Below are 12,280 nucleotides of genomic sequence, written 5' to 3'. Positions count from 1 at the left end.
GGCTAATACTCAAACCTACCCGGCCCCTTGCTCATGTGAAAGTTGCAGCTTGTAACATTCGAACTGAGCTCTTCTATGAGTTAAGTATTGAGGGCAAAGTACTGAGCCAAAGACAAGGGACCGGGAACTAATTTACATGGAGAGAAAGTCAGTGGGGCTTATTTATCAACACTGGGCAAATTTGCCCATGGGCAGTTACCTATAGCAACCTATCAGTGATTAGCTTTTTAAAACCAGCTTCAAGTAGAACAATGAATGCAGCAATTATTGGTTGCCATGGGTTACTGCCCATGGGCAAATTTGCCCAATGTTAATAAATGACCCCCAGTGAATCAGTACTTGCTGCTAAAAGTGCTTTACACAACAAGAGCTCAGAGCCTGAAACGTGTAAATTAAGCAGTTTTGTTTAGCAGAAAGTACTGCTTCAATGGAAATGTGTCCGCTATTGTATATCTGAGGTTGGTTGTATACTGAGACTGAGAGCCCATAACAACTCCCCACAGATGCCTTCACTGGTTAGGGGACCCGGAACAGGGGAGGTGAGTGATGGAAAGGTGCAACAGTATCTTACTGGACACAGAGACACCTATGACTGTACCGGAGTGAAACGCCATGTGGGGTCAGAATGTACCATTTTAAATGGGAATTGTAATAAAATGTATAGATTTTTAAGAATTGAGCCTTGGGACATATATCTTTGATATATATATTTATAGCATATTGTGGGTGACTTTGGAACTGGGGCAAGACTTGATTCACAAGAATCAGTCACATAGACTCCCTATTAAGGATAAAAATATTAGGAGTCAAAATAGGCCCTGGTACAGAGAGGCCTAAATAGCCCCCACCAGCTGACTAAATAGTGAATGTCTATGGCACGGTTGGCACCTTACAACAGCACCTCTGGCATTTGCCAGAACCCACAGATTGCCAGTCCGGGCCTGCGTCCTAACTGATAACAGAACTAGTAGTTCCCAGGTCTGGGTGCAGGCCATGCACCCAGGCCCCCCTCTGGACTGGGGTTGCCACCTGGCTGGTATTTTACCAGCCTGGCCGGTAAAAATGATGGTTGATCCCAATGTTATTATTAGGGAAAAAAGATAAATATATGCTGCTTTTGGCAGACAACACAGAATACTGCACTTAGATACACTTGTAACTAATACGATAAGCAGGTCTTTTTGGGGAACAGAGACTTGCATTTTAAAGGGGTTTCACCTATATTAGAAAAATAACAACACATAAAGCAGGGCCATAAGACCCCCAGAAACGTGTTCAAACTTTCCTGCCAGTTAACATCAATAGTGTTTTATTCAATTCACTGAGCATGCCAACGTTTTGGTCCCTGTCCCTCAAAAAAGTGCCAAAGTGACATCATCATTTTCATGGATTAATACAATTCCAGTAACTGAACACATTCATCCAATAAACTCCTTAAATTTCACTATAAAATATGCTCTGTCTTAATTCAAGTCTTCACCATTCAGGTCACTGTGAGTTTATTCATCTTTCTTCATGAAAGCCCAAAAAAATAAGTTTCTGTCCAAGCAACGTTCATATCATACAAAAACCCAAATGCCTTACAAATAAAAGAAGCCTTTCACATAAATTATTTAAATAAAAACTTTTAAATCAAATTTGTTTTCATGTTTAATGGTACTCGCTTATAGTACCAGTTACAGCTTGTTGTGCTATATTGTGCCTAGTTTTTTAAGGCCCTAACTGGATCCAGAGCTGCCTGTATGTTCATTATGTACATGCCAATGTGTTCTTTTTACTGCCCTATGGTTTTACCATAATACAGTAATCTGCATGGGCATTATATGATGTATATTACCATGGATTTAAAACAAGTGCACAACCCCTTTAAGTGTGCACAATTAAGTACCCACTTCCTGAAACAAAAAACAATGAAAAAGTGGCATCATTAAATTAATATGCTTGTATTAATTATAGTTATTCATTACAATTAGAGATGTACATTCTCACCACAAGGTCTCACCCACATGCAACCACCCCTTGTTTGTTCTTTAAATCAACTTTTAGTATGATGTAGAAAGAGATAGTCTGAGACAATTTGCAGTTGGTTAGTATCATGTTTGTAGAGACTGACATTGTGAGACAATTTGCAATTGGCTTACATTTTTTATTTCTGTTTTTTTTTAGTTATTTGGCTTTTTATTTAGCAGCTCTCCAGATTGCAGTTTTACCCTAGCAACCATGCAATGATTTGATAAAGAGACTGAAATATGAATAGGAGAGTCCTGAATAGAAAGCTGAGTAATAAAAATAAATGTGTAGCCTTACAAAGCTTTTGTTTTTTAGATGAGGTCAGTGACCCCCATTTAAAAGCTCGGTGGAAAGAGTCAAAAGAAAACAAACAATTAAAGAAAGATATAAAAAAAGAAAGAAAGGTTAATTGACAAATTGCTTAGAATTAGCTATTATGTAACATACTAAAAGTTAGGCTCTTCCGCTAAATCAATCACAATGGCAATTGTTAGAGTTTATATGCTGAGGACTTCCCACACCAGTCAGTTGAACTGAAGCAACTGTTCGGATGAGTAGTGAAACAAGCCAATCCAGTTGTTTAAGAATTACTATTACTAGACATTTAGGTGGGTGCTCAATAGGAATACATCTAAATGCTGCTGAATTATGTTTTGCTTCAACTAAACGTTTTGACAAAGCTTGTTGGGCTATAATCTGTTTTTTATCTTTATGCTTTCAGGATCTCTCTGAATCTAGGGCTGCCCATATGCTGGCTTTGTGCATGTAATACCACTCTGTCACCTGCCTTATGTTTTTTTCCTCAATACAACAAACACTGAGCGACCAGGGGATGCATGAACTCAGGGTGGTGTTTTGTGTTAAAGGGACAGTATACCCCTTTTTCAACATTGGTCAGGTCACCCTAGGCCCTAATTATCCCCTGATTGTAGGACTGTGGATGAACAAATGGATCGTCCTGATGATTGACCTAAATCTTTAGTGGCTGTTTTGGTAAGGATAATGTGACCTCCCAAACAGGTGGACCTTACAATGTGTGCTTAGCTTTAGTCTCATGTTTCATGTGCTGGTTTAACAGGGAACGTTTTGGGGTCCCCTCATCTCCATTGCTGCATTGGGGTACTGGGGTCTTGCCAGGGCGGTATTTGGACCTTACAGTGCCACCTTAATGTACAGAATAACATCACATACATTGTGCGTGTGATGTCACTGGATTTAAGCAGAAGGTCTCCTGGGGCAGCTGAAGGGCATTTATTTAGAATTTTTTTTCAATTATATATGCGCCCGAGGGCCACCCCCCAAGAGCTGCCGCCCTTGGCACAGGCCCTTGTGTGCTTTTATATAAATACTGGCCTGGTCCTTGCCTGCAGCTGAATTCCCTGCATTCTTTCAAGTGGATACTTGAAAAGTTCAGCTCATCCCCTGACATCCCCTGAGGCTAAAATGAACTTTAAACTCTGTATAATACAAATGAATTAAATCAAGGAATAGAATTCAAGGCAGGAATGTAGATTAAATAGGAGAATGGGGGTAATAATCAGGAGGACTTGGATGTTACTGAGACCCAGAATAATTAAACCCCATCCACCGGCAACAGCTGGCTTATGGATCCTGGATACCCCACCTAGGTCTGTGTGTGGGGTTGTAAGTGGTTGGGGCATATTAATGGGATCTTTTAAGCATGGGGCTCACAGCAAGTTGTATTGATAACATTTTCCTAAATCTATGCCAGTTCACAAGGTTCTTCTTGTATGTAAGACAAAACGGTGCCTTAGGCATAACAATGATTAGGAAACCTGTCTATTATTATGACATTTATTAACATGTATCTATAGAACGCCAACATATTGCACAGTGGTGTACCCCATAAATAGCTGTCTTTAAGGGGGATCTAAAGATAGGGGGATTATCTAAACTCCATCAGTAAGGTAGATAGAGTGAGGCACAGCTGTTGTTATAGGCAGGGAGAGATGCCAATAGTAGAACAAGATGGCAATAATAATACTTTACACAACCTGTGGTCTTACAATTTCTTTTTCTGATATCGGAGGGTCGATGTTTAAACAATCCTAATACCTCCTTTATATAATGAGGACTGTTCTGCATTCCCATAAAGATGTAAAATATAGATGCATGCATGCTAAAGCCAAACCTGCTGATAGTCTGCACTTGTCTAGCATCTAATAGTTGGAATCAGCCATAGCAAAGAAGTGACACAAAGAACATGTCTGTAAGATACAGCATCAAGAGATGCTGTATTAATGTATAAATATATATATGTATATATATATATATATATATATATATATATATATATATTTTTTTTTTTTTTTTTTTTTTTTTTCTTTCTCTTGCTTCTATAGTGAAACCTCAATTTTACATACCTTGATTTTAAGTTTTCCCTTATTTTACATTGATTTGTTTTGTGCTTTCCCTGATATTACTTAATGTTTTCCTGGATTTTACATAAATGTTGTCCTAATGCTCCCAAAAATTGAAGTTTGTCCTCTATGAATGTTATTATTAGTAAAATAAAGAGGTTTAAAATACAAAGTAGATGCATGCTTTGCCATGGTCCTGAACGGCACCAAAATACAAGAGTTTGCATTTTGGCTGAATTTTTCAGTAGGCCGAATTACAGCCCTGTGTGACAAGAGCCTTAGCAGAAAGAGGCACTGGAGACTCTTCCCTCTCTTTAATATTCACCATAGGAATTCATAAAAATACAGAGACATATTTATGAGAAAATTTGTTGGTTATCACAGTGTTTACTAATATTAATAAAGAAAAGGTGGTTGGGAATTCCCTGACTCCAGTTGTGGCTTTGATAACACTTTCTGAGCTCCATTTGCCCACGGCTTAACTGAAAGGTAGGGTTCAAGTAGCACCCATGAGAAACCAACTTAGAGAAAGTGAATTAGGCAAGATGTGTATGAGAAGGCAAGATGGCATCAAGAGAATCGATTCTGTGGATACTGTGTATGGTAAGACAAGAAGTGTCAGATAAAGTTTGGAAAAATAGCATCAGTTTCGTGTCAGTAGGGTAGTGCGTATAGAAAGGAAAAAAAGGAAAAAATAAATCACAGAGCAATACTTATTTCCACATAAGCTTTTATGCATATTAGTGAAAATTGTCCTAGGGTTTGTTTTAGATAGTTGTTGATTCTTCAGACATTAAAAGACAGCAGGAGTCACTGAGGGTGCCAAAATGTTATGTTTTTCATTGGACCGGTGCTCCTTTCAGTAAAAATGCACTGGCCCAAAGCTCATTATTCATTTTCTGCAATGTCCTCACTGTTGATTCATTGCTCATCCGTATTCTGTTTGCGTTTAGTGATCTCACTGGCATGTCTCATTGTGGCTGTGTTCATGCATTTTCTACAGTTATCTTATTGGCAAGTCTGTGACTAATGGAGTGTTCATTACAATAATCTTATTAGCATGTTTGGAGTTATTGTAGTGTGGAGGACTGGCAAGGATCAGCATTCCACCTGCACCTTACATACTACCCATGGTTCTTGCCATTGTAACATGATAATGGAGAGGTAGTTATGTAATATGAATGATGCAGAAGCTTCTCTGTATTCCATGGTAGACAGTGCACAGATTATTGGGAAAGGAATGCAAGTTGAGAATGGGGTTGAATGCCAGGTTGGGGGAGCAATGCTCTTTGCATGCCTCCCAACATTTTGGAAGTAAAAAGAGGGACAAAATTAATTTTTTGTACGTAGCGCAGCAAATTTTTTGACCACACCCCGTTCTGTGGCCACACCCTCTAATTACTATGTTCATTTTACAAAATTTGTCAGGTTATGAAAGTTTGAAAATATTTCTCCTTATCTAAACAGTTTTTTTGTGTCTCAAAATTGTTACAAAGTATCTTATTTGCACCCGTTAGTTGTTCTGGGCTCTCTGCTAAAAGCCAATTAAGTGAGAAACTTTGTTTCTTTTTCTGGCTGTTCAGTGCAGAGAAAATAGGGACTTTCTAGTACAAATGAGGGACGGCGGGTTGAGCTGTCAAAAGAGGGACTGTCCAGTGTCGGACTGGCCCAAAGGGATACCAGGAAAAGTCCCGGTGGGCTCAGGTGGCCCTCCTGCTGCTAAATATTTGGTCTGTTTCATAGTCATTCCTTATTTGTTATGAGAACAAAGAGACTAAATAGATGGAAATATACATTATAGTATGTAAAGAAAAGAGACTGGGAGAATAGAGCTTGAGTGAGGAGAGGAAGAATAATAGTACTAAGAGTGGGCCCCTTCTCTAAGATCAATTGGTGGGCCCATGGTCAAATGTTTTTGGTGGGCTACTGGTGTCCCCAGTTCGACACTGGGACTGTCCCTCCAAAAAAGGGACAGTTGGGAGGTATGCTCTTTGCAAGTCAGACTATCATGGTTTTTTGGAATCATGATGCAGCCATGGCGCAGCTTGTAGGAGTGTCGGGATCAGCGCCTGAGGGCCTACCACTGGGGTGTGAATAGAAAAAGGAAACACATGACAAAGAAGTAGAATCACATAGAGATAGGGTTACCACCTGGCCGGTAAAAATGATAGTTGATTCCAATGTTATTAATAGGGAAAAAGATAAATATGTAGGAAGGCGGGCATTTTTTTCCAGAAAAGGTGGCAACTCTACATAGAGAGCATGAGAGCAGAGTCAAAACAGCAAAAGGAGTGTGGGAAGGTGGAAAATGGCACCAGTAGAAAGATGAGAGAAGGGCATGGGGAAAATGAAGAAAGAAAAAAAAAATGCCAGAAGGTAGAGAAGTGATAAGTAGAGAGAAAGAGGGAGGGTGGGGTCGGAGAATACTACTAGTTGCCATATTTGCCTCAGGTCAGGGGCGGAACTACCAGGGGAGCAGAGGGTGTGAGTGGGCATATCCCGGCCGCGCATATCCCGGCCAGTTCCGGGTTTACGGCGGGGGGCCCGGCTGCACGTCCTGTGCCAGGGCCAGCCCCCCTCTAGTTCCGTTTCTGCCTCAGGTGCTACAATACACAGTTCTGCCAGACTACCACTGCGCTTTATTATCACTTTGGGACAACATTTACCATCATTTATTTATATAGCGCCGACAAGATACGCAGTGCTTGCCTTTTTAACTGAATGTCAATTATCTGCAATACTAATCAAAAAAAGTACAATTGTTGTACGATGGCGCCTATGTTTACTACTGAGTGATAGTATTAGACTCGAGAAAAAAAAACGTGTAATATGTTTTTCATTTATTGTAGTGTAATGTTTTTACTCCAGAGTTAGCAGGTGCATTTAGCTCCATCTACTTTGACGCAAACGAGGGTTGCCATGAATTCCCAATGCGTCACAGTAGCACCTAAATGACGCGTGAGGGCGAAACTATCCAAAGACGCCTTTTTGTGCCTGCCCTACCTGGTACAGGGGCGTGGCATGCTGGGATTGCCTTTGCTGACCCCTCCCCTTTTAACCCCTAACTCTTTTTTTTACACTTTTTGTTTGCGAATTACATTACGTGTAGAAGAATTCACCTCACATTCTTATTCAATAGCGAGCGCAACGTCATTTATATGAAATCAATTCAGGTTTATCTTTCCCGAGTGCAAGAATGAACTCCCTGGGAGGGGCCCTGAAAACAGGAACTGCTCGTCTCATCCTGTTTCCTCCTACAGTTTACTGAATAGGGATCAAGTGGAATTCGATAGTCGAGTTGGGGCTGCGCTGCCATTTGTCTGAGCCTCCGCCCCAAGTCATTGTTGTCTCAGCATAGCCGAAGGTGAGTTAGAAAAGTGTCCTATTAAAAGTTCTTTACAGAGTATCATCTTGGCGAAACTTCATGGGACGATTGGGATTTAAGCAGCTGGTAATTAAGAGAAGATGCGTTAAGTCGAAGGTGGAATGTCCCTGCCGGGCCGCTGTAGTATTAAGATAGAAATCGTTCATAATCATCTATATATGTTGAATTATTGGAATATTTTGAGGGTGAAAACGAGTGCTGCCAGCCATTTAAAGAAATGAAATATTGTATTACCGCACACCTCCTTCCACTTTTCTGCGTGGTGGTGCTGGTCCTCCGTTGACCAAGCCCGGTCTCCTTACTGCTGTAAAATTTCAAAAACGGTCCGCACACACCAATGTTGCAGTCGGGGATTGTACCCCTTTTATTAATGCCACCAACAATCAACGTTTCGGGGGGAACACAGCCTCCCTTCTTCAGGAAGAAGGGAGGCTGTGTTCCCCCCGAAACGTTGATTGTTGGTGGCATTAATAAAAGGGGCATTGGTGGCATTAATAAAAGGGGTACAATCCCCGACTGCAACATTGGTGTGTGCGGACCGTTTTTGAAATTTTACAGCAGCCATTTAAAGAAAAACATTGCTGATGGTTATTTTAGTCGGTCTAAATCGTAACAAGCGACTCATAAGTGAGTTTGAAGTGTTCTGCATTTTGTGTGCTCATACAGAAAGTGGAAAAACCCCCATGCTTTCCAATTTCATGAAGTCAGGGAACATTATTTTGGACCACCGCCACCAGCTTTGCCTCTACAACATGGCTGAAGGGATTAAAGATAGCTGCAAGGCAAAGGAATTCAGCTGTTTTGTTCTGAGTATTTTAAGAATGTTTTGTATCTTAACATCTTCACTGTGTGTGTGTGTGTGGTTTGTAATTTTTTTTTTGCTGTATGAGAAGCCCACACCAAGATTGCACACAGAGTGTATATATATATATATATATATATATATATATATATATATATATATATATGAGTACATACCTCCCAACTGTCCCTTTTTCGGAGGGACAGTCCCTCTTTTGACAGCTTAACACGCAGTCCCTCATTTGTACTGGAAAGTCCCTCTTTTCTATGCGCTGAACAGCCAGAAAAAGAAACAAAGTTTCTCACTTAATTGGCTTTTAGCAGAGAGCCCAGAACAGCTAACAGGTGCAAATAAGATACTTTGTAACAATTTTGAGACACAAAAACAGATAAGGAGAAATATTTTCAAACTTTCATAACCTGCCAAATTTTGTAAAACAAACATGGTAATTAGGGGGTGTGGCCACAGAAAGATGTGTGGTCAAAAAAATTGCTGCGCTGCGTGCGGGAAATTTTTTGTTGTCCTTTTTACTTCCAAAATGTTGGGAGGTATGTGAGTAAAGTACCCCCTGTTGTAAAATATAAGGATATTCGAAGTCACCGAGGAGTTCCATGACCATATAAATATACAGGTCATGGAACTCCAAGCTTCCTTTTAATATCCTCATATTTTCCATTAAGGGGTATTTTATTTATTATAATACACACGTTTTAGTGAGTCATGTTACAAAAATGACATCACTACTCACCGTTTATAACTTATGACATCACTACTCATCGTTTATAACTGAGGACATCACTAGTAGTCTTTTATAAGGATATCATTTACAAGATATTCATGGCTTTTGTGCATATATATTGAATAAAGTACCCCCTGTTGTAAAATATAAGGATATTATAAGTACCGAGAAGTTCCATGACCATATAAAAACTCGAGGGCGAATGCAGAGTGTTTTTATGCAAAGTTTATCCAACGTTTCGGTCCCACACAAGGAACGTTCTCAATGAGAAAGGTCCTAGTGTGGGACTGAAACGTTGGTTTAATAAACGTTTTTATTTTTATCTCCAAGTTGTTTTTTCTGCAGACCCTGTGAGTGCCATCACCTCTTACCTGTTATGAATTTTGTATGCATGAGCACCCAGGTATTGCCCACTATCAGGGTGTGCAGCCCATATTTGCTGCCATATATATATATATATATATATATATATATATATATATATATATATATCTTTTTTTTTTTTTTATGGTAGTGAGTAATGGTAGTGAGTAATCCCAGATACAGAGAGCTGCTTTCTGTCTGTAAGATAAGGAGGTGGGAATTTCTATGCTGTTGATAAGCTTTGAAAAGCAAAGTACTGACCTTGAAAACTACTTTAGGGCTGTATAGCTTTTTGTAAAACATAATTTCAAGGGATTGTCTTTCTCTTCACAATACTGGCAACTGCTCCATTGAGGACTTGGATGTACGAACTTGTATGGAATTGTTTGTTTGATATAAAACAAAAGCTAAAGCTGGCCATAGACACAAAGATCTGATCGTACGAATCGAGGATTCGTACGATTTTCGGAACGTGTGTGGAGAGTCCCGACATTTTGTGTCCAGCGGAGATCGGTCGTTTGGTCGATCGGACAGGTTAGAAAATTTCTGTCGGCTGCCGATAATATCTCTGCGTATATTGCCGATCGTACGATTTTCAGTGGGAGACTGTCACTAGCTTTGGTTGGACATAGATATTGTACGATTGCTGTCAGGGGCAGAACATTGCTGATCTGTTCTTTAACTAATCTGACTGGTAAGACTTTGATCTGAATGGTTAGTGGCGGGTCGGGAGATGGGAAAGTCCGATCGTACGATGATTCGTACGATCGGATCTTTGCATCTATGGCCAGCTTAAGACTTGTTTTGAATCCCACGTACAGTGGTGTGAAAAACTATTTGCCCCCTTCCTGATTTCTTATTCTTTTGCATGTTTGTCACACAAAATGTTTCTGATCATCAAACACATTTAACTATTAGTCAAAGATAACACAAGTAAACACAAAATGCAGTTTTTAAATGAGTGTTTTAAATGGGTTTTTCACAATTTAGGGAGAAAAGAAATCCAAACCTGTGTGAAAAAGTAATTGCCCCCTGAACCTAATAACTGGTTGGGCCACCCTTAGCAGCAATAACTGCAATCAAGCGTTTGCGATAACTTGCAACGAGTCTTTTACAGCGCTCTGGAGGAATTTTGGCCCACTCATCTTTGCAGAATTGTTGTAATTCAGCTTTATTTGAGGGTTTTCTAGCATGAACCGCCTTTTTAAGGTCATGCCACAACATCTCAATAGGATTCAGGTCAGGACTTTGACTAGGCCACTCCAAAGTCTTCATTTTGTTTTTCTTCAGCCATTCAGAGGTGGATTTGCTGGTGTGTTTTGGGTCATTGTCCTGCTGCAGCACCCAAGATCGCTTCAGCTTGAGTTGACGAACAGATGGCCGGACATTCTCCTTCAGGATTTTTTGGTAGACAGTAGAATTCATGGTTCCATCTATCACAGCAAGTCTTCCAGGTCCTGAAGCAGCAAAACAACCCCAGACCATTACACTACCACCACCATATTTTACTGTTGGTATGATGTTCTTTTTCTGAAATGCTGTGTTACTTTTACGCCAGATGTAACGGGACGCGCACCTTCCAAAAAGTTCAACTTTTGTCTCGTCGGTTCACAAGGTATTTTCCCAAAAGTCTTGGCAATCATTGAGATGTTTTTTAGCAAAATTGAGACGAGCCTTAATGTTCTTTTTGCTTAAAAGTGGTTTGCGCCTTGGAAATCTGCCATGCAGGCCGTTTTTGCCCAGTCTCTTTCTTATGGTGGAGTCGTGAACACTGACCTTAATTGAGGCAAGTGAGGCCTGCAGTTCTTTAGATGTTGTCCTGGGGTCTTTTGTGGCCTCTCGGATGAGTTGTCTCTGCGCTCTTGGGGTAATTTTGGTCGGCCGGCCACTCCTGGGAAGGTTCACCACTGTTCCATGTTTTTGCCATTTGTGGATAATGGCTCTCACTGTGGTTCGCTGGAGTCCCAAAGCTTTAGAAATGGCTTTATAACCTTTGAAATTGAACTCAGGTGTGATAAACCACAGTTAAGTTATTTTTTAACAAGGGGGGCAATCACTTTTTCACACAGGCCCATGTAGATTTGGAGTTTTTTTTCTCTCTTAATAACGTAAACCTTCATTTAAAAACTGCATTTTGTGTTCAATTATGTTATCTTTGACTAATAGTTAACGGTTTTTGATGAGCAGAAACATTTAAGTGTGACAAACATGCAAAAGAATAAGAAATCAGGAAGGGGGCAAATAGTTTTTCACACCACTGTACATGTCACTTTTATCAATGGAAAAGGTTCAAATGGCGAACCCTCGCTACATTACCTGGAATTTAATTTTAACTGTAATTTTGTATTGGATTGGATTTCTTGTATAGATTTATGCATCTTATCAAAGAGGAAGTGAAAACTACTAAGTATTACAAAGATATAGGGTAATAAGAGTATTTTTAAAAAAATATTTGCATAAAATGTACTGTATGGGAGAGGGCCTTCCTATAATTCAGAGCTTTCTGGTTAACTGGTTTCCTGATCTACAAAATTTGCATATATATATATATATATATATATATATATATATATATATATATATATATATATATATATATA

At 39.7% G+C, this 12,280-nt stretch overlaps 1 protein-coding gene across 1 annotated transcript in view; it reads left to right on the top strand.

Annotated features, from left to right (window-relative positions):
* Positions 1 to 7,596: 7,596 nt before the first annotated feature.
* ctnna1.L (catenin alpha 1 L homeolog) overlaps positions 7,597 to 12,280 on the top strand; it is a 43,593-nt gene continuing 38,909 nt past the window's right edge. The window contains exon 1 of the mRNA XM_018252005.2: positions 7,597 to 7,755. The gene's annotated coding sequence lies outside the window, so the exon portion shown is untranslated. The remainder of the gene's footprint in view (positions 7,756 to 12,280) is intronic.

This window comes from Xenopus laevis, chromosome 3L (genome assembly GCF_017654675.1).
Source record: "Xenopus laevis strain J_2021 chromosome 3L, Xenopus_laevis_v10.1, whole genome shotgun sequence".
NCBI lineage: Eukaryota > Metazoa > Chordata > Amphibia > Anura > Pipidae > Xenopus > Xenopus laevis.
This window is presented reverse-complemented; position numbering and strand designations above follow the sequence as displayed.